This window comes from Scyliorhinus torazame, chromosome 5 (assembly GCF_047496885.1).
Source record: "Scyliorhinus torazame isolate Kashiwa2021f chromosome 5, sScyTor2.1, whole genome shotgun sequence".
Taxonomy (NCBI): Eukaryota; Metazoa; Chordata; class Chondrichthyes; order Carcharhiniformes; family Scyliorhinidae; genus Scyliorhinus; species Scyliorhinus torazame.
This window is the reverse complement of record NC_092711.1, coordinates 163,710,135-163,733,386: the sequence shown is the minus strand read 5'-3', so window position 1 is coordinate 163,733,386 and position 23,252 is coordinate 163,710,135. Positions and strand designations below refer to the sequence as shown.

Here is a 23,252-nt window from a genome sequence, read left to right as displayed (position 1 = left end):
CTTTCATACCCCTCAGGTGTGCAAAAACCCGGGCCCTCTTGACCGGCCCATTTAGCCCCCGGACATTTCATGTCACAATCTTACTGGAGGCTTGTACCTCTATTCCCCGCTACCGTCCGCCATCATCCCCTATCAGTTCTGCCTCACTTAATTCTGCCCTGAACTGGGCCCATCCAAGATGGCCCCCCTCTCTGCTCATGACTGCTCTCAGCCTCCAATCCTGACACATTACAATCCCCCCGCCACCACCACCCCTACCTGACCATCCCACTCCCCCTCCCCTTCCCCCACTTGACCACCCCTCACAAACTATCTAAAACCTTTCTAATTGATGTTACTGCACTTGTGTTTCAGCCGGCTGGGTGAATTATTGAATTTCTTACCATACATGGAGCAGGTGAATGGTCTCTCCCTGGTGTGAACTCACGGGTATATCTGCAGATCAGATTAATTACTGAATCCCTTCTCACACTTGGAGCAGGTCCCTCCCCGGTGTGAACCCACTGGTATCTCAGCTGGTGGGATGATGTTTTAAATCTCTTTGTGCAGTGACAGCAGCTGAACGGTTTCTCCTCAGTGTGAGTGGTGGGCCATCAGTTCCACAGAGCTTTTAAAGGCACTCACACACTCAGAGCATTTAAACTGTCAGTTATTGGTGTGAGTGACATGGTATTTCAGTGAGCTGGAGGACTGAGTGAATCTCTTCCCACACTCTGAGCAGGTGACCGATCTCACCAGTGTGACTGCATCGATGAGCTTCCAGCGCAAATGCAAATCTGAATCTGTTCCCAAAGGCTCCATACTACTGCAGATGCTGCATACTTTCCCCATGTTGCAGGATACTAAGGACTGTCCAGGTTCAATAATAAGTTGAAGCCTCGTCCATTCTCCCCCCCCCCCCCCCCCCCCACCCCCACCCCACCCCGCCCCATAAACACACACACACACACACACACACACACTGGGATGGTCTTTCCTAAGTCAATGCATTGGAACACTTTCCAGTAACACCAATATTTAAAAGTTTTTGAAGCAGACAGAGCAGAGACACATATTTTTCCTTCTAGATTCAAAGGCTGATTATATTTAGGTTCCGATGAATTGAGTTACTACACCAAATTTCCTCTTGGCCTTCACTGCTCTAAGGAGAACAACCTCGGCCTCTTCACAGAACTGAGGTTCCTCATTCCCGTCACCGTACTAAATCCCTGCAGCCTTTCCAAAGTCTTGACATCCTTCCTGAATTATGGGGCCCATACCTGGGCCTCATTTGCTGAGGAAGAACATTGAAAAGCAGAGAAGTCATGTTCAATTTGTTAGATCCTGGTTTGACTACACTTCGAATACTGTGAGCAGTTCTGCATCTCCATAATTATAAAAATGAGAGAGAGAAACAGGACAAGGTGCAAGAAAGATTCACAAGGATGGTACATGAATGGAGAGTTTTAAGTTACAGGATAGACTGAACAGACTGGGGTATTTTCTCTGGGAAAGAGAAGGCTGATGGTTGACCTGATAGAGACTTTAAGATTATAAAGGTTTTTTTTAGGGTTGCTGTTGAGATGAAGAGCTTTCACTTGTGGGGGAGGCCAGAAATTGTGGAAACAAAGATAAGATGATCACTGATAAATTCAGGAGGAACTGTTCTTTTTGTCAGGGAGGTGAGAATGTGGACCACGCTACCACATGAAGTGGTTGAGGTCAGAGACAGATATAAGGGGAACCTAGATGAACACATGACGGAAGAAGGAATAGAAGGTTCTGCTGATTTACAGGAGTTGAAGTAGAATTGAAGGAAGCTCAAGTGGAGCCTAAACACTGACGTAGACCAACTGAGCTAATGTCAGAATGAATAGTCTTGACTGTAATTAGCAGCAATAACAGCAAAATCCAATCTCTGCACTCACATATGAACTCGCTGGAGTCTCAGCTGGGTAGATGACCCAAGGAATCCCTTTCCAAACTGGATGCAGGTGAACGGCTTCTCCCCTGCGTGACTGGATTGTTGTGACAGCAGGTGGGACAACTGAATGAATCTCTTCTCACACAGAGCAGGCGAATGTCCCATCCTCATTGTGAACTCACTGGTGGTTCAGTCGGTTGGCAGAATATGTAAATCCCTTCCCATACACGTCAACAGCTCTAACTGGTGTGACAGTGTTGATGAGTTTCCATGCAAGTAGAATCTGAATTAGTTCCCACAATTCCTACATTTCCATGCCTCTACGGTCTCTCCAAAATCTGAATGGTTCGATGTTATTTCAGGCTGCATAACTGGTTGAGGATCTTTCCACAGTCAGTGCTCTGGAGCACTTTCACTTCCCTGTGTGTATTTCACTGCTTTACCATTCACACTCCCATGTTTCAAACTGACAGAACAAAAAGTCACTTCTCCAAGATAAAAAGACTGATGATATTCACAACCTGAGAAATTGAATGAATCAATCAGACCCGGCCGACATTTGATTTAGTTTACAGTCTGTAAAAGCTCCCCTTCTAAAATGCTACAAAAAAGGTCATTACAGTCAGTTGCATTCAGTTCACAGCACTCTCGCCTCTGAATCAAAGGTCCCGATATTTATATCTTACTCAAGGATTTGAGCATAAAAACCAAGGATGACTACTGCAGTCTGGAAGGAGAATGTAGAATTTCAGATCAGGCATGAAACCGAGCTCTGGTCTGCCTGTTCGGATGGATGTTTAAGATACAAGGTCACTGTTTCAAAGAAGAGCAGGGGAATTATTCCTGGTGTCCTGGCCAATATTTATCTGGTAATCATCAAATAAAATTTTTTGGTGGAATCCAGATGTTTGTCTCTGATGCCAACACAACTGCAGCAAAAATAGATGACAGAAATTCAGAATACAAAATTCTACTTGCCATGAAACATCCTTCTCCCTCTCAAACTATAAATCTCTGTCCCCTCATGCACTCCCGTCTCACTATTTATTTTAACACTAATTCACCCCACTGTTCTCCTGCTTTTCCCCAATTCTCCTCCCCTCAAGATGCTGACTCTCTGGTAGTTTCACTCTCACCTATTGTCCTCCCCAATATGTCACCCAAGTGTCTAAATCTTATCCTTAAGTTAACAAACTGTTTTGCTAAGGGGAGAGGCATGGTGGTGCAGTAGTTAGCACTGCTACCTCATGGCGCCAAAGGAAGTTTGCATATTCTTCCCGTGTCTGCTTGGGTCTCATCCCCACAACCCAAAGATGTGCAGAATAGCTGGATTGGCCACGCTAAATTGCCCCTTAATTGGAAAATGAATTTGGCAGCAGTGGTTAGCACTGCTGCCTCATGACACGGAGGACCCAGGATCGATCCCGTCCCTGGGTCACAGACCGTGTGGAGTTTGCCCATTCTCCCTGTGCCTACCTGGGACTCACCCCCACAAGTCAAAAATATATGCAGGGTGGGTGAATTGGCTATGCTAATTTTGCCCCTTCGTTGGAAAAAAAAAATTGGGTACTCTAAATTTATATTAAAAATTGGAAAATAAATTAATTGGGTACTTTAATTTTTTTTCCATTTACCCACAAGTACTTTGTGCCAGGATGAGGTTACTGCCGCCCATTCCTCCTCGCTTTTCATCCCAGTCCCAGTAATTTTGAGACTGGGCTCAGTATGGGTAATGGCGACCGGGGCTCCCACAATCCCCCGCGCTTGAGAAACCGCTTTATCCGCAGCGCGGGCGGGTTGCACGGGACTGCGCATGTCCAAGGAAGAGGTCAGTTGCACACACAGAAAAAGGCTATTCCATTGGGCATGTGGTCCGCTCTTGAGGTCAAAAGTGCTTCCGTGGCCACGTGACATGGTGCCCTGTGGCTTTAAGCGGCTGGCAACCAATGGGGAAGTGTTAAACGATCGGAGGACTCTGCTCCTCCGCCAATCAGAGCTCCCCCATTGTCTCAATGCAGGAAGCTGGACATGGAGGTTTCTGCCGAGCAAAGCTGTTGTTTCTCGAATGCTGAATGAGCTTGAACTTCACACAGACTAAAACTTCCTCCTGTATCCAACATCTAGGGAGTAAAACTTTCTTTTCTCCCCCTTTCCATTTATTTTCTCATTCTGATCTTCAATTGGTCACTTGCAGCAAATGAAGAGAAAGGAAGTGAATTCAGGGAGAGTGCAGACTCTGGAAAGCTTGGCCCAGGTCTCTGTCTATGAAAGACATTGACATCCTTTGCTTCCTCAGCTTGACACCTTTATTTGCCTGGCTAAAAGGATGGTCTCTTTCCTAAAGTTCACAATTAAAGGGCTGGTTTCCCCAGGTGAAGGCTGAACATTTAAGGTACAGTAAATTAATATCGGCCAGAGAAATGTCCAGTGTTGTTATATGGGGAAAATTAGATATATTATTTATGGTTCTGTAAAGTACATTTATTATTACTTCTAGTCTTGTAATATTGTACTGTAACAATGTTTTATATTTTCAGTACTCTCTTACCTCAAGAGGATTGTTAATCTCTGGAATTCGTTTCCCAGAGGAACCAGTGGAGTCTGGGGGTCATTCAATATATTCAAGGATGAGCTAGACAGAATTATTTTTTTTAAATTCTAAGTGCCCAGTGTTTTTTTTTCATTTAAGGGCCCCTTTCCCTTGGACATGTGCAGTTCCAGACCATCCACCCACATGGCGGATAGAGAGGTTTCTCCAGCATGGCGGGATAGTGGGAGCTGCGCTCGCCATTACTCGTCCGGAGCGGAGTCTCCAATCTCCTGGGACTGGGATGAAAAGTGAGGGGGTGGATATTGACACCAACCTGACAAAAAGTACATGTGGGTAGTTGCTGGGTTTGATTGTGATGTCCCCCTGTGATGATCTCTGTGTTAAGGACAGGAAGCCGTGACCGTGAGCCGCCCGCGCCGCCTTGTCCCGCCAGTAAGGTAGGTGGTTTAATCTACGCCGGCGGGACAGGCATTTTAGCGGCGGGACTTCGGCCCATCCGGGTCGGAGAATCGCGGGGTTGGCCCGCCAACCGGCGTGGCGCGATTCCCGCCCCCGCCGAATATCCGGTGGTGGAGAATTCAGCAACTGGCGGGGGCAGGATTCACGCCAGGCCCCGGCGATTCTCCGACCCGGCGGGGGGTCGGAGAATCTCGCCCCATGTCTTGATCTGCCAGAGTCACTTGATTCCTTGGGGAACACATACCCGAGAGTGTTCCAGAGCACTGACTGTGGAAAGAGCTTTAACCAGACACGCAGCCTGACAAAACATCGCAGCACTCAACAGGGAGAGACTGCTCATGTGCTCTCTGTATGGGTAAGGCTTCAATTGTCTAACCTGGAGAGACACAAGGAGACCCAAAATATGGAGAAACAGTGGAAATGCTGGAACTGTGGGAAGAGATACAGAGCCCCATCTGCACTGGAAGTTCATCGACGCAATCACACTGCGGAGAGCCCATTCAGCTGCTCTCTTTGTGGGAAAGGATTCAGTCAGTCATTCACCCTGCAGACACACAAGCGAGTTCACACTGGGGAGAGACCGTTCACCTACTCTCAGTGTGGGAATGGATTCACTCAATTATCCAGCCTGCAGAGGCACTAGTGGGATCACAGTGGTGAGAGGCCATTCATCTGCTCTCAATGTGGGAAAGGATTCAATCAATTATCCAGCCTGACGTCCCACCTGCGTGTTCACAGGAGGGAGAGACCGTTCACCTGCTCTCAATGTGGGAAGGGATTCTGTGTTTCCTCATACCTGCTGAGACACCAACAAGTTCACAATTGATTACAGGGGTTAGATTCTGCTGCTATTATTTCTGCTCTCAATTACATCCAGGACTGCATTTTGTTCATTCTGACAGTTGGTCAATGGGGAGGGTCGGAGGGTTTCTTTCTGCTGGACTGGCCTTCTCACGACTGATGCTCTTGAGCCTTGTGACAAATTTCATAAGGATCAGAGAGTGAAAGGGTGTTTGGAAGGTAGATGACATATAGTTCCTGTTTCTGTTTGAAACCCCTAAAGAATGCAGGGTTAGATGAAGACAGGCTATGGTGGTTACATGGTTCTGTCTCAGAAGGAAACTGTCAAGCAATGAAGGGCAAGTTGATTGGGAACTTACAATAAAATGTGTAATGATACACAGGCAATCGCATTTAAGGAATTATCACATATTTACATAAAATATAGATTCCTTTCAGAAACAAAAATCCAACAGGAAAAGTGATGCAACCGTGGCTAACAAGAACAATTAAAGATTCCCCTGGTTAAAGGAAGAGGCTCATTGATCGATTACAGATTTATTGCTTCACGGATTTATTGGTACCTTTAAGAATTAATGCAGTATAATTCTTAAATTCAGTATATAGACAGAAAATGGAATATCCACAAGGCAAAGTCATTGTTTCAGATAAAAATATGAGAATTGCTGCACAGGAACTTAATTATGTGTCAGAATCTAACACGGTTTCAAGAAAAGTTGCATAAAAGCCCTCGTAGTGAATAAACCATTTTTCTACAAATACATTTAGTAATGAAAACGAATTGCAGCCTTAGCAACACAAACATTTACAAAATGTAGCAAAGCCTTAGCAACAAGCAACATTAATGCAGAACACCTCATCTTCAGAGGATTGGTACACGTGGCGGGAGCATGTAGATATTTAATTAATTTGATAGACATTAATGAATCTTAAGTCATGACCAATGCCTGGGTAACAAATCATGCTCCAAGTGGCAGAGAGTTTTTTGAATAAATCAGGAAGCCTCAGCTGAGAATTTGAAACCAATAAGGGGTTAGACCATTGATGAGAATTTGATTTATTTTTATGTAAGAGAATCAAGGTGGATAATTAACAATAAAGTTGTATTTTTGGACACCTCCAATCAACCAGATCTACGGCTCATTTTTGAAGAAAATAGATCTCATCGCTCACAAAATGGCCAAAATAAGTGTAACCCTGAGGATTGGAAACTTGTTTTAGAATTCAGCAAAGGAGGATCAAGAAACTCATAAAGAGAAAATAGAATACGAGAGCAAACTGGCTAGAAACATTTTCCTTTATAATGTGAAAAGGACAAGTGGGAGGAGGAGCTGGGATAGAGGATGGTCTATGGGCAGACATGTTGAGTAGAGTCAACACGTCCGCAACATGTGCCAGGCTCAACCTGGTACAATTTAAGGTTGTTCACCGGGCTCACATGCACTGGCCCAGATGAGCATATTCTTTGGTGTGGAGGACAGGTGCGCAAAATGTGCGGGAGGACCGGCGAACCATGTCCACATGTTTTGGACATGTCCAAAGCTGAGGGGATTTTGGCAGGGGTTTGCGGAAGTCATGTCCATGGTGTTAAAATTATGTGTGGCACTTGAGTCCAGAGGTGGTTATTTTCGGGGTGTCAGAAGACCCGGGAATCCAGGAGGAGAAAGAGGCAGACGTTCTGGCCTTGGTTCCCTGGTAGCCCGGAGATGGATACTATTAGCATGGAGGGACTCAAAGCCCCCGAAGTTGGAGACCTGGCTATCGGACATGGCTAGCTTTCTCTGTTTGGAGAAAATCAAGTTCGCCTTGAGAGGGTCTCTGTTAGGGTTCGCCCGGAGGTGGCAACCGTTCGTCGACTTCTTTGCTGGAAGTAAATCATCAGCAGACGCGTTGGGGGGGGGGGGGGGGGGGGGGGGGGGTGAAAAGGAAAAGATTAGCAAAGACCAATGTGGATCCATTCCAGGCAGAGACAGGAGAGTTTATAATGGGGAATAAGGAAATGGCAGAGAAACTAAACAACGTGTGTCTGTCTTCATGGAGGACATGAAATCGGCCAAAGACACGCGAGAACCAAGGGACTAGTGAGCGCGAGGAACTGAAGCAGATTAGTATTAGTGAAAAAGTAGTGCTGGAGAAATTAATGTGGTTCAAAGTGAATAAATCCCCAAAAGCTGATGCTCTACATCCCAGAGTGTTGAAAGAGGCGGCTGTAGAGATAGTGGATACATTGGTGATCATCTTTCACAATTCTATAGATTCTGGAATGGTTCCTGCAGAATGGAAGGTGGTAAATGTAACCCTACTATTTAAGGAAGGAGAGAGAAAATGGGGAACCACAGACCCATTAGCCTGACATCAGTAGGAGGTAAAATGCTACAATTTATTATAAAGGATGTGATAACGTACGGATTAGGAGCTGGAGTAGGCCACTCGGCCCCTCGAGCCTGCTGCACCATTCAATACGTTCACGGCTGATCTGATTGTAACCTCAACTCCACATTCCCGCTAATCCCCCGATAACCTTTCACCCCCTTGCCTATCAAGATTCTATCCAGCTCTGCCTTCAAAATATTCACAGACTCTGCTTCCACTGCCCTTTGAGGAAGAGAGTTCCAAAGACTCCCAACCCTCTGAGAGAAAAAAGTTCTCCTCTGTCTTAAATGGGCAAGTTATTACTTTTAAAGTGACTCCAATTTCTAGATTCTCCCACAAGAGGAAACAACCTTTCCACATCCACCCTGTCAAGGCCCCTCAGGATCTGATACGGTTCAATCAAGTCACCTAAACTCCATCGGACACAAGCCCAGCCTGTCCAATCGTTCCTCATAAGACCAGCCTCCAATTCCAGATATGAGTCCAGTAAACCTTCTCTGAACTGCTTCCAACACATTGACATCATTCCTTAAATGAGAGCAATACTGTACACCGTGCTCCAGATGTGGTCTCACCAATGTCCTGTATAACTGAAGCATAACCTCCCTACTTTTGTATTCAATTCCCCTCACAATAAACAATAACATTCTATTAGCTTTCCTAATTACTTGCTGTACACTCGCCTTTTGTGATTCAGGCTCTCGGACACCCTCTGAATCTCAGAGCTCTGCAATCTCTCACCATTTGGATAATAAGCTTTTTTTATTCTTCTGGCCCACGTGGACAATTTCACATTTTCCCACATTATTCTCCATTTGGCAGGTCTTTTCCCACTCACAATCTATCTATATCACTTTGTAACCTCCTTATGTCCTCTTCACAATTTACTTTCCTACCTATCTTTACATCATCGAAGCCGGAGTTGGCCATTCAGCCCATCGAGCCTGCTCCACCATTCAATATGATCATGGCTGATTATCCACTTCAATGCCTTTTTCCCCACACTGTCCCCATATCCCTTTGTGTTATTGGTAATTAGAAATCTGTCAGTTGGGTGGCACAATGGGTAGCACTGCTGCCTCACGGCACCAAGAACCTGGGTTCGATCCTGGCCCCAGTCACTGTCCGTGTGGAGTTTGCACATTCTCCTCGTGTCTTTGGGTCTCAACCCCACAACCCAATTAGATGTGCAGTGGAGGTGAATTGGCCACGCTACACTGCCCCTTAATTGGAAAAAAATAATTGTGTACACTTAAATTTATTAAGCAAACAAACCGCTTGTATGCCGGGAGAAGGAGCACCGTCTTGTGGTCCAATTTTCCAAAGTGTGGTCCGGGGATGGATCATCAGGCGCCCTAGATGTTTGTGTAGCAGTGGTCAAGGATGTTGGGGTCCCTGTCGGGACAGGAGATGTGTTGGTGGAATTTTGGCAGTACACTCTTGAGGTTGGCCTGGTTAAAGTCCCCGGCCACGATGAACAGGGCCGCCGGGTATTCCATTTCATTGTTATTTATAGCGATGTACAATTCATCAAGCGCCTTCTTCACTTCCGCCTGGGGTGGGATGTAGACCACTGTGATAATGGCAGAAGTGAACTCCGTGGTAGGTATTTTGGATGAGACTTCACAGTCAGGTATTCCAGGTCCGGGGAGCAGTAGTTCGCCAGGGCCGCCACATCCGAGCACCAGGAGTTGACGAGGAGACAAACCCCTTCACCCACTCCATGTTCAGTCCTGGATGTGATTAACAGCAGGAATAACAGCAGAATTTAACCGGTCATCACTTGTTAACCTTTTGGTGTCTCAGCATGTTGGATGACTGAGTGAATCCCTCCCCACAGTGAGAGCAGGTGAATGGCTTCTTTCCAGTGTGAACTCGCTGGTGTGTCAACAAGGCAGATGAATCACTAAATCTCTTCCCACAATCAGCACGGTAGCATGCTTTATAAAGCATTAGTTAGGCCCCATTTAGAATACTGTGAGCAATTTTGGGCCCCACACCTCAGGAAGGACATACTGGCACTGGAGCGGGTCCAGCGGAGAGTCACACGGATGATCCCAGGAATGGTAGGCCTAACATACGATGAACGTCTGAGGATCCTGGTTTATATTCATTGGAGTTTAGGAGGTTGAGGGGAGATCTAATAGAAACTTACAAGATAATGAATGGCTTAGATAGGGTGGATGTAGGGAAGTTGTTTCCATTACCAGGGGAGACTAGGACCCGGGGGCACAGCCTTAGAATAAAAGGGAGTCACTTTAGAACAGAGATGAGGAGAAATTTCTTCAGCCAGAGAGTGGTGGGTCTGTGGAATTCATTGCCACAGAGGGCTGCGGAGGCCGGGACGTTGAATGTCTTTAAGACAGAAGTTGATAAATTGCTGGTTTAGCTAGGGGCTGGTTTAGCTCACTGGGCTAAATCGCTAGCTTTTAAAGCAGACCAAGGCAGGCCAGCAGCACGGTTCGATTCCCGTACCAGCCTCCCCGGACAGGCGCTGGAATGTGGCGACTAGGGGCTTTTCACAGTAATTTCATTGAAGCCTACTCGTGACAATAAGCGATTTTCATTTCATTTCATTTCAAATTCTTGATTTCTCGAGGAATTAAGGGCTATGGAGAGAGAGCGGGTAAATGGAGTTGAAATCAGCCATGATTGAATGGTCGAGTGGACTCGATGGGCCGAATGGCCTTACTTCCACTCCTATGTCTTATGGTGGTTAGCACAATTGCTTCACAGCTCCAGGGTCCCAGGTTCGATTCCCGGCTTGGTTCACTGTCTGTGCGGAGTCTGCACGTTCTCCCCGTGTGTGCGTGGGTTTCCTCCCACAGTCCAAAGATGTACAGGTTAGGTGGATTGGCCATGCTAAATTGCCCTTAGTGTCCAAAATTGCCCTTAGTGTTGGGTGGGATTTCTGGGTTATGGGGATAGGGTGGAGGTGTGGGCTTAGGTAGGGTGCTCTTTCAAAGAGCCGGTGCAGACTCGATGAGCTGAATGGCCTCCTTCTGCACTGTAAATTCTATGATTCTATGATCAGAGCAGGTGAATCAACTCTCCCCGGTGTGAACTCGCTGGTGTCTCCGCAATGTGGATGATGTTTGGAATCTCTTTGTGGAGTGAGAGCAGCTAAACGGTCTCTCCTCAGTGTGAATGCGCTGGTGTTCCATCAGTATCCAAGAGCTTTTAAAGGGTCTCTCATTGGTGTGAGTGACATTGTGGTTCAGCAAGTGATGACCGAGTGAATCTTTTCCCAGTCGGAGAGGTGAACGGGCTCTCCCCAGTGTGGCCTTGCTCGTGTTTCATCAGGTTGGATGAAGTTCTAAAGCTCCTTGTGCAGTGAGAGCAGCTGAACGGTCTCTCCTCAGTGTGATTGCGCTGGTGGGACATCAATCGCTGTGAGCTTTTGAAACCCCTCCTGCAGTCAGAGCATTTAAAGGGCCTGCTCTTGGTGTGAGTGACATTGTGGCTCAGCAGGTTGGATAATTGAGTGAATCCCTTATCACACACAGAGCAGATGAATGGCTTCTCCCCGGTGTGAACTCGCTGGTGTGCCTGCAGGTTGGATAACTGAGTGAATCCCTTATCACACACAGTGCAAGTGAATGGCCTCTCCCCAGTGTGAACTCGCTGGTGTGTCTGCAGGTGGGATAACCGAGTGAATCCCTTATCACACCCAGTGCAGGCGAATGGCCTCTCCCCGGTGTGAACTCTCTGGTGTCTCTGCAGGTGGGATAACCGAGTGAATTCCTTCCCACAGTCCGAGCAGATGAACGGCCTCTCCCCAGTGTGAACTCGTTCGTGTCTCCGCAGATTGCCAATGTCAGTGAATCCTTTTTCACACTGAGAGCAGGTGAACGGCTTCTCTCCAGTGTGACTGCGTTGATGCCTTGCCAGCTCATGCGGGGCTGTGAATCCCTTCCCACACACCGAGCAGGTGAACGGTCTCTCTCCATTGTGACTGCGTTGATGCCTTTCCAGCCCGTTCGGGCCTTTGAATCCCTTCCCACAGTCCTCACATTTCCATGGTTTCTCCATGGTCTGGGTGATCTTGAGTCTCACCACGTTGGATCATCAGTTGAAGCCTTGTCCACAGAACACGTGTACAGGCTCTCCCTGATGTGAATGGTGTAGTATTTTTTCAGACTGTGTCACTGGTTCAAGCTCTTTCCACAGTCAGTGCTCAGTAACAGTCTCACATGGGGGATGTGTGTGTGTGTCTCAGTACTTTTCCAGACACACTGATGTTTAAAATCTCTTGAAGCAGACAGAATAGACAAACATTTCTCCTTCTAGATTCAAAGGCCGATGATATTCGATTCCCAAGAATTGAGTGACTCAGTCAGTTCTTGACGTGATATTTAGTTTGAGATATCGGCCTCAAACGCCTCTCGTTCTAACTTCCTGCAAAAAGATTTTACAAAAGTGATCACTGTCAGTGCAGAATAAGAAATTCAGAACAGACAATTCTAGTTTCTAGCAAACATTCTTTGCTCTCTCTCTTACCCTCAAATGCTCTAAGTCTCCATTCCACACACTCTCCCTCCACTCTCACTCTGCTGTATCTAATATTCACTCTCCCAATTCTCCTAATAATAATCTTTATTATTGTTACAAGTAGGCTTACATGAACACTGCAATGAAGTTACTGTGAAAAGCCTTTGGTCGCCACACTCCGGCACCTGTTTGGGTACACAGAGGGAGAGTTTAGAATGTCGAAATCACCTAACAAGCACGTCTTTCGGGACTTGTGGGAGGAAACCAGAGCACCATGGAAGAAACCCATCACTCCCGGAGTGATGTCCTGGAGCTGAGATGATTGACCTTCAACCACCATTGTCCTTTGTGCCAGGTATGACTCCAACCAACGCAAAGTATTCCCTCAGATTCCCATTGACTCCACTTTAACTAGGGCTCCTTGATGCCATACTCAGTCAAATGCTGCCTTGATGTCAAGGACAGTCACTCTCATCTCACCTCTGACATTCAGCTCTTTCGTCCATGTTTGAACCAAGGCTGTAATGAGGTCAGGAGATGAGTGACACTGGCAGAACCCAAACGGAGCGTCCATGAGCAGGTTATTGCTAAGTAAGTGCCACTTGATAGCACTGTTGATGACTCCTTCCATCACTTTGCTGATGATGGAGAGTATTCCGACAAGGAATTAATTAGTTGGGTTTGATTTGTCCTGTTTACTGTTCCCTTTAATGTCAACCTTTAAATGTGAACATTAGGAAACAGTAAGAAGTCTTACAACACCAGGTTAAAGTCGAACAGGTTTGTTTCAAACACTAGCTTTCGGAGCACTGCTCCTTCCTCAGGTGAATGAAGAGATATGTTCCAGAAACATATGTATAGACAAATTGAAAGATGCAAGACAATACTTAGAATGCGAGCATGAAATGAAAATGAAATGAAAATCGCTTATTGTCACAAGTAGGCTTCAATGAAGTTACTGTGAAAAGCCCCTAGTCGCCACATTCCGGCACCTGTTCGGGGAGGCTGGTACGGGAATTGAACCGTGCTGCTGGCCTGCTTGGTCTGCTTTAAAAGCCAGCGATTTAGCCCAGTGTGCTAAACCAGCCCCTTTGCAGTTAATTAAGTGTTTACATATCCAGAGATAGGGGTAACCCCAGGTTAAAGAGGTGTGAATTGTCTCAAGCCAGGACAGTTGGTAGGATTTCACAAGCCCAGGCCAGCTGGTGGTGGATGAATGTAATGCCACATGAATCCCAGGTCCCAGTTGAGGCCGCACTCATGTGTGCAGAACTTGGCTATAAGTTTCTGCTCGGTGATTCTGCGTTGTCGCGCGTCCTGAAGGCTGCCTTGGAGAACGCTTACCCGGAGATCAGAGGCTGAATGCCCTTGACTGCTGAAGTGTTCCCCGACTGGAAGGGAACATTCCTGCCTGGTGATTGTCGCGTGATGTCCGTTCATTCGTTGTCACAGCGTCTGCATGGTCTCGCCAATGTACCATGCTTCGGGACATCCTTTCCTGCAGCGTACGAGGTAGACAACATTGGCCAAGTCGCACGAGTATGTACCGCGTACCTGGTGGGTGGTCTTCTCACGTGTAATAGTGGTATCCATGTCGATGATCTGGCACGTCTTGCAGAGATATATATCACCATCACATGTTCTCACGTGCAATGGTGGTATCCATGTCGATGATCTGGCACGTCTTGCAGAGATATGTATGTTTCTGGAACATATCTCTTCATTCACCCGAGGAAGGAGCAGTGCTCCGAAAGCTAGTATTTGAAACAAACCTGTTGGACTTTAACCTGGTGTTGTAAGACTTCTTACTGCGCTCACCCCAGTCCAACGCTGGTATCTCCACATCCTTAGGAAAGAGACCATCCTTTTAGCCAGACAAATAAATGTGTCAAGCTGAGGGAGCAAAGGATGTCAATGTCTTGAAGAGAGAGAGAGAGAGAGACCTGGGCCAAGCTTTGCAGAGTCTGCAGCCTCCCTGGATTCACGTCCTTTCCCTTCAGTTGGTGCAAGTCACCAATTGAAGGTCAGAATAAGAAAATAAATGGGGGAGAAAATTAAGTGTTTTACTCACAGATGTTGGAGACACGAGGATGATTTAGTCTGTGTGAAGCTCAAGCTCATTCAGGGTTGGAGGAACAGCTTTGCTCGGCAGAAACCTCCATGTTCAGCTTTCGCATTGAGACAATGGGGAAGCTCTGATTGGCGGAGGAGCAGAGTCCTTCCGGTCCTCCAATCTTCCCATTGGTCAATACCTCAGCAGTCAGGTCAGAGGCGTGGTGTTCCCCTGCACATGCACAGCTTCCCCTCTCTCTTCGACATGCGCTGTCCCGGGTCAGGGGAGAGGGATTTCACCAACATATGCGCAGCTTTCCCTCTCCGTTAGACATGCGCATTCCCGTGCCGGGGTGGGGGAAGGAGCGATCACCGAGCGGCTTCTTGCTCTAGCCGGAGTTCTCAGCCGGTTGCTTGGAAACCGTCTCGAGTATCTGTCGGGGCAGGGGGAACAAAGAGTGTGGGCGGGGCTCCCGTGTCCGCGCGCCGGGCGGGTGCGCGCTAATGCAGTGACGTCACAGCGAAGCGAATTTATTCCGATTGGTTGATTTAGGACGAGCTCCTTTGTGATGTCACAATGTGGAGGTTGGACAATGAGCTTCAGACTAAAACTTCCTTCTCTGGGCAACATCTGGGAGCAAATCAATGTCTCCCCCTTTCATCAGGTCATAAGATTTCGGAGCAAAACTAGGCCATTTGGCCCATCGAGTCTGCCCCACCAGGATGAGATCATGGCTGATCTCATCCTGGCCTTAACTCGACAGTCCTGCCACTTCTCCATAACCCACCAACACAGTACCAATTAAAAACTCCTAAATTTACTCACTGTCCCAGCTCCACCGCACTCTGGGGTAGTGAATTCCACAGATTCACAGTCCTTGGGAGAGGCAGTGTTTCCTCAACTCTTAGAATTTGCTACCTCTTTTTTAAAATAATCTTTATTGTCACAAGTCGGCTTACATTAACACTGCAATGAAGTTACTGTGAAAAGCCCCTACAGTAACCCCACCTAACCTTTTTTTGACAAACAATTTTATTAAGACATTTTGGCACAATAAACAACAATAATATAAAACATTGTGCAAAAAAACAATCGTTATAGTGCAAGAAACCCAGCTCCCCTCCCACAAGGACCAGCCTAAGTACCCCCCTAGCCTACATTACCCTAACCCCCCCCCCCGCTGACGATTAATTTTCCGCGAAGAAGTTGATAAATGGTTGCCACATCCGGGCGAACCCATACAGCTTTCATCCAGACCGAGAAAGCCTGCCATATCTGATAGCCAGGCCTCCGACTTCGGAGGTTTTGAGCCCCTCCATCCAGCAGAATTCGTCACCGGACTACCAGGGAAGCAAAGGCCAAAACGTCAGCCTCTCTCTCCCCCTGGACTCCCGGGTCCTCCGAAACCCCCAAAATAGCCACCTCTGGACTCCTCACCACCCCTGTTTTCAGTACACAGGACATAACATCCGCGAACCCCTGCCAGTACCCCCTGAGTTTTGGACATGCCCAAAACATGTGGACATGTTTCGCCGGCAGCCCTCCCGAACATCTGGCGCACCTGTCCTCCAATCCGAAAAATTTACTCATCCGGGCCACTGTCAAGTGGGCCCAGTGGACGACCTTAAATTGAATCAGGCTGAGCCTGGCGCATGTTGCGGTCATGTTCACCCTGCTCAACGCCTCCGCCCATAAGCCCTCTTCTATCTCACCTCCGAGGTCCTCTTCCCACTTAAGCTTCAGCTCCTCGGTCTGACTCCTCCGCTCCCATAAGTTCTTTATATATATCCGAGACCCTCCCCTCCCCCACCCATCCACTGGACACTACCCTGTCCTGGATCCCCGAGTGGCAGGCGTGGGAAGGACTGAATCTGCGCAGAAAGTCCCGCACCTGCAGGTACCTGAACTCATTCCCTCTCGCCAGCCCAAATTTCTCCTCTAACGCCCTCATGCTCGGGAAGCTCCCTTCCAAGAATAAATCCCCCATCCTCTCAATCTCAGCCCTCTGCCATGCTCAGAACCCACCGTCCATATTCCCTGGGGCAAACCGGTGATTATTGCAAATTGGGGACCAAACCGATGCTCCCATTCCCCCCATGTGCCTTCTCCATTGGCCCCAGATCCACAATGTCGCTACCACTATGGGGCTCGTGGAGTACCGTGCTGGTGGGAGTGGCAGGAGCGCTGTAACCAGGGCTGCCAAATTGGTCCCCCTGCACAAAGCGGCCTTCATCCGCTCCCAATCCGACCCCGCACCCACCATCTACTTCCTTATCATAGCTATGTTGCTGCGGTGCTGAGGACCCGGGTTCAAATCCCGGCCCTGGGTCATTGTCCGTGTGGAGTTTGCACATTCTCCCCATGTCTGCGTGGGTTTCACCCCCAGAACCCAAAGATGTGCAGGTTACGTGGATTGGCCACGCTAAATTGCCGCTTAATTGGAAAATTAAAAAATAATTGGGTACACTAAATTTTTTTATTTTTTTAAAAATCATATTGGCCGCCCAGTAGTAATTACTGAAGTTTGGCAGCGCCAGCCCCCCTTCCCCTCTGATCCTCTCGAGCATCACCCTCTTCACCCGCGGGGACTTTCCCGCCCACACAAATCCCATAATCATTTTATTAACCTTCTTGAAAAAAGAACGCGGAATGAAAATGGGGAGAAACTACAAGATGAACAGGAATCTCGGGAGGATTGTCATTTTAACTGTCTGCACTCTCCCCGCTAGTGTCAGTGGGAGCACATCCCACCTCCGGAACTCAGCCCTCATTTGCTCCACCAACCGAGACAAGTTCAACTTGTGCAGACAGCCCCAGTCCCGCGCCACCTGTATCCCTAAGTATCTAAAACTGTCCCCCACTAACGTGAACGGCAGCCCCCTCAACCTACCCTCCTGGCCCCTCACCTGGACTACAAACAACTCATTCTTTGTCATGTTTAGTTTGTACCCCAACAACCAGCCGAATTCCTTCAGGATTCTCATAATCTCATCCATCCCAGCCACTGGATCCGTGATGTATAGGAGCAGGTCGTCAGCGTACAATGAAACTCTGTGTTCCACACCTACCCCCGTACCAGCCTCTTCCAGCCCCTAGAGGCTTTTAGGGCAATTGCCAGCGGCACTATTGCTGCCGCAAACAGCAGTGGGGAGAGGGGACACACCTGCCTTGTCCCACGGTACAGTCTGAAATAGTCAGATGTCGTCCTGTTCATCCTCATACTCGCCTCTGGAGCCTGGTACAACAGTCTGACCCAGTCGATAAAGCCTTCCCCGAACCAAAAACGTCCCAGCACCTCCCATAGATAGTCCCACTCAACCCGGTCGAAAGCCTTCTCAGCATCCATTGCCACAAGTACCTCTACCTCCTTACTCTCCGGGGCATCATAATCACATTCAGCAGCCTTCTTAGGATGGCCACCAGCTGCCTGCCCTTGACTAACTCGGTTTGATCTTCCATAATGACGTCTGGCACACAGTCCTCAATCCTAGCCGCCAAGGGCTTGGCCAGAATTTTAGCATCTACGTTGAGCAGAGAGATCAGCTTATAGGACCCACATGCCTCCAGGTCTTTGTCCAGTTTCAATATCAGCGAGATGGTGGCCTGTGACATCGTTGGGGGTAACACCCCTCGGTCTCGTGCCTCATTAAAAACGCTAGCCAGCACTGGCCCCACTATCTCAGAGAATTTTATGAAACTCCACCGGATACCCATCCGGCCCTGGGGCTTTACCTGATTGCATGGCCCTCAAGCCCACCAATATTTCTGAAGTCCTGATCGGGTCCCCAACCCGTCTACCAATCCCCAATCCCTTGCCCACTTTTGGGAAGGTCAGTTCATCCAGAAAGCGTCTTATCCCCTCCCGCCCCAGGAGTTCTGAGGATTAAAGCTTGCTATAGAAATCCCTGAACACCTTGTTCAGCCCCGCCGAATCCCCTACCAAGTTTCCTGCCCTGTCCGTCCTGTCCCTATGTGCTCTGATCGAAATCAGCTCCCTTCTCACCACCGCCTTCAGCGCTTCCCAGAGCACCACCGCTGAGACTTCCCCTGTGTCATTGACGTACAGGTAGTTTTGCATACATTTCCTCACCCTCTCACACCGCCTCGTCAGCCAACAAACCGACCTCCAGCCTCCATTGAGGGCGCTGAAAAGTTTCCTTGCAGACCTGCAGATCAACCCAGTGCGGGGCATGGTCCGAAATAGCGATCGCCGAATATTCTACATCCGTCACCCCCGCTAACAAATCTCTGCTCATGATGAAAAGATCAATTCGGGAATACACCTTATGAATATGTGAATAGAACAAAAACTCCTTCCCCGTCACCCCCCCCCCCCCTCCCCCCTCCCCCTCTACCATCTCCAGAAGCCTTTTTTGTTGGTCCTTCAACCTCTCCATCTCCGCCTCCACCACCGTTTGGTGATCCTCCTGCTCCTCCAGCGCCTTTTCCAGCTTCTGGATCGTACGATCCTGGGCATCCAGCCTGTGCTCAGGGCCCTCGATATACTTCTGAATCGGGTCTATACTGTTCCGCTGCAAAGCATTAAAGCCCTCATGAATGACCTTCAACAGATGCTCCGTTGTTGGCTGGGCTGTCTGCATTAAGGGTCCGGACGTCGGCCATATTGTCCTCAGCAGCAGCTTGTACACTGCCCTTGTTTGCCCACTTCTTCAACTGTTTGCGATTCTTTCTGCTTCTTAATTCCATACACCTGTGTCTGGAGTCAGTGCCCGAGTGCCTATGCCTTCCGAACTAGCACTCAAACGTACAAAAAAGTTGGGGGGAAAGGTCCAAAAGCACCAAATGTGTGACTTACTCCTCCATAGCCGCCACCGGAACCTCCACCTAACCTTTTTGGACACTAAGGGCAATTTATCTTGGTCAATCCACCTAACCTGCACATCTTTGCAGTGTGGGAGGAAACCGGAGCACCCGCACGAAACCTACGCTGACGCAGGGAGAACGTGCAGATTTCCACAGACAGTGACCGAAGCTGAAATCGAACCTGGGACCCTGGAGATGTGAAGCAACTGTGATAACCACTGTGCTACCATTCTGCCCATCTTACCCTCAGACTATTACCTCTTGTTCTAGAATGCCTGAAAGACGTGCGGTTAGGTGAATTGAACATTCTGAATTCTCCTTCTGTGTACCCTAACAGGTGTCAGAATGTGGCGACACGGGGAGTTTCACCGTAACTTCATTGCCGTGTTTTTTTTTTTTTTAAATTTAGATTACTAAATTCATCTTTTCCAATTAAGGGGCAATTTAGCGTGTTCAATCCACCTACCCTGCACAACTGTGGGTTGTGTGGACAAAACCCAGGCAAACACAGAGAGAATATGCAAACTCCACACTGACAGTGACCCAGATCTGGGATCGAACTTGGGACCTCGGCGCCGTGAGGCGGCAGAGCTAACCACTGCGTCACCGTACCGCCCCATTGCAGTGTTAATGTAAGCCGACTTGTGACAATAATAAAGATTATTAGTATTATTTTAAAATTTTAGAGTACCCAATTCATTTTTTTTCCCCAATTAAGGGGCAATTTAGCGTGGCCAATCCACCTAGCTTGCACATCGTTTTGGTTATGGGGACAAAACCAACGCAAACACGGGGAGAATGTGCAAACTCCACACAGTGTCCCAGAGCTGGAATCGAACCTGGGATCTCAGTGCCGTGAGGCCGCAGTGCTAACCTCCTGCGCCACTGTGCTGCCCTCGATTATTATTATTATTAAGAGGGAGTAGCCTCTCCAAATCTACTTTTCCTTTCCATTTCTTTTCTCATTCTGAGGGGACTTTGGTGACTTGCAGCAACTGAAGTGAAAGGAAGTTTGTATGTTGCACACATGTTGAGTTCAGTATTATAGACATATTTTTGTCTTGCAGCCTGCATGGAGATTTTCAGGCCTCTGCCCAGGACAGGAAGCAGTGAGCATGGATCTGTCAATCAGCCTGAATCAGCACCTTCTGAGATTTGGGAGGATGAATATTACGTACAGTAGAGTGAGAATGGAAACTAGAATTGTCTGTTCTCAACTTGCATTTTACAGGATATTAGACGAAGATTTGAAGAAAAAAACGTCACTTCAGGATTTGGAAGAGTCATTTGGTTTATCGGGACCTGAATATCATCAGGAAACCATCACAGCAAAAGACGCCTCTGGGGTTAAGGGCTGCCAGTCAGGCAAAGGAATAGAATGGAAGTAAACACAGGAACGAAGCATCACACTGGATTGGTTCCAGGAGAATTGAGTGACAACTTCAGCGACGTTACCATGGAGTGTGGTTGTTCATTGTGTTAAAGTAAAAGTAAGAAGTCTTACAACACCAGGTTAAAGTCCAACACTAGTCGAATCACTAGCTTTCGGAGCACTGTTCCTTAGGTGAATGAAGAGGTGGGTTCCAGAAACATAGATACAGACAAAGTCAATGATGCAAGACGATACTTTTGAATGCGAGTCTTAGCAGGTAATTAAGTCTTTACAGGTCCAGACGGAGTGATTGGAGAGAGGGATAATCACAGGTTATAAAGAGGTGCGAATTGTCTCAAGCCAGGACAGTTGGTAGGATTTTGCAAGCCTAATAATGCAGAATCGCCGAGCAGAAACTTATAGCCAAGTTCCGCACACGTGAGTACGGCCTAAACCAAGACCTTGGATTACATTCACCCCCCCCCCCCCCAACCCCCCCCCAAACCATCTGCCTGGGCTTGCGAAATCCTACCAACTGTCCTGGCTGGAGACATTTCACACGTCTTTAACCTGGGGTTACCCCTCTTCCCAGTCACTCCGTCTGGACCTGTAAAGAACATTTATTATTATTTCTACTCTTGTAATATTGTACTGTAACCATGTTATATATTTTCAGTAATCTCTTACCTCAAAGTTTATCTTTGGAATTAGTTTCCCCCAGGGACCAGTGGAGTCTGGGAGTCATTGAATATATTCAAGGATGAGCTAGACAGAATTATTTGTTTTATTATAAGTTCTCTGTTTTTGTTTTCAATTAAGGGTCCCTCTCCCTTGGACATGTGCAGTTCCAGACCACCCACCCATCTGGGATAAAGCAGTTTCACCAGCATGGGAGGATTGTGGGAGCTGCGCCCGCCATTACTTGTCCAGAGCCATCTCCAACCTTATGAGACTCGGATGAAAAATGAGGGGGTGGACATTGACCCCAAACTGACACAAAGTACATGTGGGTAGTCACTGGATTTGATTGTGACGCCACCCCCCTCTCACCAAAACATCTTTTTAAAATTTAAAGTACCCAATTCATGTTTTTTCCAATTAAGGGCCAATTTAGTATGGCCAATCCACCGACCCTGCTCATATTTGTGTTGTGGGGATGAGACCCACACAGACACGGGGAGAATGTGCAAACTCCACACGGACAGTGACCCAGGGCCGGGATCAAACTTGGGTCCTTGGTGCCGTGAAGTTAGACAGAATTCTGATTGATGAGGGAGTTGAGGATCATGGGGAACAGGTAGGAAAATGGACTGAAAGTTAAGATGAGGAGTGAATTCTTCACTCGAGGATGTGGTGAAACTTTGGAATTTTCTACTCCAGAGGACTATGGAGCCTCATTCATCAAGTATTATCCAGATCGAGTTGATAGGTTTCGAGATGTTGAAGTCACCAAGGGAAATGGGGAATAGTGTGGGGAAATGGTGCTGAGCTAGATCGGCCATTGAGCTCATGACAGGGTTGAGCAAGTTCAATGTGCCAAATGGTCGACTGCAGCTCCTATTTGCACTGGAAGCTCATCAGCGCATTCACACTGGGGAGAGACCATTCAGCTGCTCTCTTTGTGGGAAAGGATTCAGTCAGTCATTCACCCTGCGGAGACATCAGCGAGTTCACACTGGGGAGAAACAATTCGCCTGCTCTCAGTGTGGGAAGGGATTCACTCAATTATCCAGCCTGCAGAGGCACCAGTGGGTTCACACTGGGGAGAGGCCATTCATCTGCTCTCAGTGTAGGAAGGGATTCTGTGAATCATCCACATTGCCGAGACACCAGCAAGTTCACACTGGGGAGAGGCCGTTCACCTGCTCTCAGTGTAGCAAGGGATTGTGTTTCCTCGTACCTGCTGAGGCACCAACAAGTTCACAATTGATTACAGGGGTTGGATTCTGCTGTTATTGTTGCTCCTCAATTACATCCAGGACTGCATTTTGTTCATTCTGACAGTTGGTCAATGGGGAGGGTCGGAGGGCTTCTTTCTGCTGGACTGGCCTTCTCACGACTGATGCTTTTGAGCCTTGTGGCAAATTTCATAAGGATCACAGAGTGAAAGGGTGTTTGGAAGGTAGATGACAGATAGTTCCTGTTTCTGTTTGGAACCCCAAAGCATGCAGTTCAGATGAAGATAGGCTTTGGTGGTTACATGGTTCTGTCTCAGAAGGAAACTGTCAAGCTATGAAGGGCAAGTTGATTGGGAACTTACAATAAAATGTGTAATGATACACAGGCAATCGCATTTAAGGAATTATCACATATTTATATAAAATATAGATTCCTTTCAGAAACAAAAATCCAACAGGGAAAGTGACGCAACCGTGGTTAACAAGAAAAATTAAAGATTCCATTAGGTCAAAGGAAGAGGCTCATT

At 47.6% G+C, this 23,252-nt stretch overlaps 1 long non-coding RNA gene across 1 annotated transcript; it reads left to right on the top strand.

Moving 5' to 3' along the window:
* The first annotated feature begins 3,777 nt into the window (after positions 1–3,777).
* On the top strand, positions 3,778–23,251 carry LOC140420382 (uncharacterized). The gene is made up of 3 exons (XR_011946337.1): positions 3,778–4,295; positions 12,703–12,933; positions 20,523–23,251. It is a non-coding gene; the product is annotated as an uncharacterized lncRNA (long non-coding RNA).
* Position 23,252: the final 1 nt, after the last annotated feature.